Below are 3817 nucleotides of genomic sequence, written 5' to 3'. Positions count from 1 at the left end.
TGCAACAAATAAATAAATTTTAAACATGACGATTTAAATGATTGATTTTAAAAGGGCTTTAAGATGTACTTGAATTTAAGATTTCTCACGAAATCCGTTTTAAAGTCAAAATTAAATGGCCCGATTGAATTGGCTAGTTTTAGAAAGGCTTTTAAAGAGCATTTGAAATAAGAGTTCAAATGCTGCTCTGTTTGAAAGATATTTTTAGAACGTTTTATCTTAACTGAAATTAAGAAAAGCTTTAAGAAATTTAGTGATTCACTTATTTGAAATTATTGTTACAAATTATGAAAGTATTCTTTCTTATATTAAAAAAAAAAAAAATGTTCCGCAAATTTTAAGAAACCCCAGTAAGTACAAGTTAAAGTTTAAGTTACAGTGGCGGCCTCATAGGAGGGTCGTCACAGTTGGTATCAGAGCCGGTATCCTGCCATCCTACTCCACGTCGTCACGCGTCTGCTTTGCCATAGTCCAAGTAAGTTAAAGTATGTTTATGATAAGTAGATTATAGTAGTTAATAAACGTGAACGCTTATTTAACGAGCAACTAAAAGTTAATATGTTCGCACGATTAAGATCGTCCTATCAATGACCATTAATTTGTTGGGCTGACAAGACGATATCTCGAGAAGTGTGATCGTTTGAGGTGACCCCTTAATGATCGTTGCTGGGCTATGAAGTCAAGTAAAGTAATGAAGCCAAGCAAAATATCAGAGCCACGTACAGCAGTTTGAAATGAAACAACTACCGAGATTCCTTTTGAGGAAGCACGTGTGATTGCGTTGCTAGAAGCAGCTTTTCAGCATGGATCCATGAAGAGGATCTGAATATGTAGCATGAAGATGACGTTAATAAGTAGATGGACGATGTAATCCCATCAAATTAGATGTGGGCCACATTCGACCATTATATATGTATATCAAGATACGATATAGGAAATAGAGCTTCAACATTAAGCAATACCAGCTTATGGTAGATGTTAAACGACCACTTAAGATATGATACACGATGATTGCTAGCCTTAAAATGTTTAGCAATCTCATAGAAAGTACCTATGTGTATGAATGTGATGATAAATAACGCACAAAGGCTATAAGTTAAGACAAATGCAAAAGAGGTTTAAGACAAGAACTAATGCAATGAGTTTAAATGTAAGCAGCAGTTTAAGTGATAAGAAAAGAACACCGAAGGTCATGGACAAATTGAGGGATGTTCTAGGTTAGTTTTGACCAAACTAATCCCTCTACAACGATCTCAAGGGGAGATATTCTCACCCTATTTATGATTGAAGAATATAGATGCGGATTTGTTTAAAATCTCCTAAAAGAATTAAGATTGCATTAGGTAAAGATGATAAAGGTAAAAGTTACCTTTGCAGTAAAGTATCGATTGGACGAAAACAAGTGATGACGTAAGATAGTAGGCAATTAAGGTGTGACAATACACTGTCATAAGCTTATCCATTAGAAAATCATGGATTAGATGTGCCAAGTCGATAAGATACTAAGGTGACCATGAATAGAGATATGTGATCAAAATAAAGTAATAAAGGTGCTCATCTACGTATCTACTCAAGGTGATTAACTTAAGTAGGTGAAATCTCTTGATAAACGGGATTACAGCTTAAGAAATATAAGAAACCTCAGAGTCAAGTGTGACTCATTATTAGATATTATGAAGCAAGGAAATTGAAATAATATGATTTACGTGCCAAATCAAGATGCGTTGTAAGAAGGAAATCACAACAAGAGTGGAGCAAACCAATTAAGGATAGTGTTTATCTATTAAGAAAAATTTGGTTGTGAGGCCAATCTAAGGCAGATTTATTAGGACTTATGATTGAAACTTTGAGGACTTAAGTCACGAATTTATAAATCAAACTCTTAATGGAGGATATAAAATGTAATCATTTTAAAGGAGGAGATCTCTTGCATAAGTAAAGGAACAGTAAGGACTAATAGTTTAGTCAGTATGATAAGTAAGTTAGAGGTAAGATAATGGGGTATCAAACGTAGCAATGGTTTAAGGATTTTATTTTATATATACCCTGCCCGATGATAAATAGGAGAAACACTATGATCAATCTAGGAATCTAAAGAAAATGAAAGAACTTTTAGGTGTAATCATTCTTATACTGGGAGGATGACCTTATTGAGTTTAGAGGTCGAGGATTAGGTTAAGAAGGATGGATGTATAATCATTAAGACTATGATCTATGCTCTGAGAGGTACAAGGATCGAAAGACGGATGATCCTACTGAAGAACAAAAATGTCAACAGAAGGTAATACTTCAAAATATACCTATTTTAAGGAGAAATTATTGGAATTTGTTCAGAATCGTAAGTTTAAGATAATTGTTCTTTGAGGAAAGTAAACACGAGATGAAAAAAGCTTAAGAGCTTAATTATATATAGAGTAAATTAGAAGAAGAATGCTAAAGTATGAAGATGGTATCTTCTTGAATGAGTTCATACTTTTGAGAGTAGTTTGAACTCGACACTAAATAAGAATGAAAAGGGTAGACCCCTTAGAAAGACTCATAAAGCCTAAGAGACAGAACAATTGAGTGAGTATCACATCGTAAAGGATACATTAGTAACCCCAAAGGAAAAGATGACGTAGCTAGTTGTGTAAGCAATAATTATCCTTTAAAGAATTGAAGGAGAGATATGAATGTTTTGTGATAGAAACATAAACAGTTAGCGCTCTAGCAAGAAGGTAAGTCATGTTAGATGAGGTCGATATATGTATTCCCTGAGAAATTAAGTATTTGAAGAAACCAGTTATTAAGTCTAATGATTAAAAGACAAGTATAAGGACTGTAAACCTCAAGTAGTCATTTACAGAACTCAGGAAACGAACACAACCTTACCTTATAGAAGTATGTGTTACAATCAGTTGTACAAAATTTAGATTCAGAAGGGTCTCGTTACTCTATGAAATAAGGTCCAGACAGGGAAAATGCCCAAACATTTGTGATATGATACGATGTTCGGTCATGGATTCTACAATAAGTTAGAATAAGAAAGTATTACAATGCAATTGTTGCATGTGAGAAGGGATTCAAGGTACCTCTGAGTTAGTATGTCACGTGAACTATCGGTCAGATAATAAGTGAAGCTCCAACTTAAGTATAAATATATATACATATGGAGAATGGTTAAATTGAGGCCCCACAGTTTGGATAAGAAAATGCTTAATGATTATGACAAACATAGTAGAAGTGAGGATGGTCCATAATCAATGGGGAAGCTATTAGAACAAAAATAGAGAGCTCCTATAAGTATGAACAGTAAGACTGATCTTTCTCCACTCATACTCCAAGAGAAGGGCGGAGTACCCAGAAGAAAAATAGAAAAAGTCTAATCGAGGTGAGAAGGATCCCCCAAAGTATTAGAACAAGTATATATAAATAAGTTATAGTTACTACTATGGCTAATAATAACGATTTGGATAATGGGAACCTATTAAGAAAATGTAAGATGATAGATTCTTGAGCCATTTCCTATGTCAAATCACGATCCAGGTAAAGGAATGCAGGAATTAAGAATATAGAGCAAGTAAGTTAAAATCATGGATTAGTAAGAAGAGACCTCATAAAAGTAAGGTCAATAATCTTAGTAAGATCCTCGGGGAAGAAATGCCAATGGAGGATGCTCTTCATGTGAAGAGTAGCGAAAAACATTACAAAACCTCGACTTCATTCAAATTTTGAAGATAAAATTTTTATAAGTTGAGTAAATTGTAATGTTGAGGAGAATTAGTAAAGAAATAAGTTTACGTATTCATGGACATTTTCCATAAATAAGCCGTGAATT

The sequence above is a fragment of the Morus notabilis genome, unplaced genomic scaffold, assembly GCF_000414095.1.
Source record: "Morus notabilis unplaced genomic scaffold, ASM41409v2 Scaffold1633, whole genome shotgun sequence".
In the NCBI taxonomy this organism is placed as follows: domain Eukaryota; kingdom Viridiplantae; phylum Streptophyta; class Magnoliopsida; order Rosales; family Moraceae; genus Morus; species Morus notabilis.
This window is presented reverse-complemented; position numbering follows the sequence as displayed.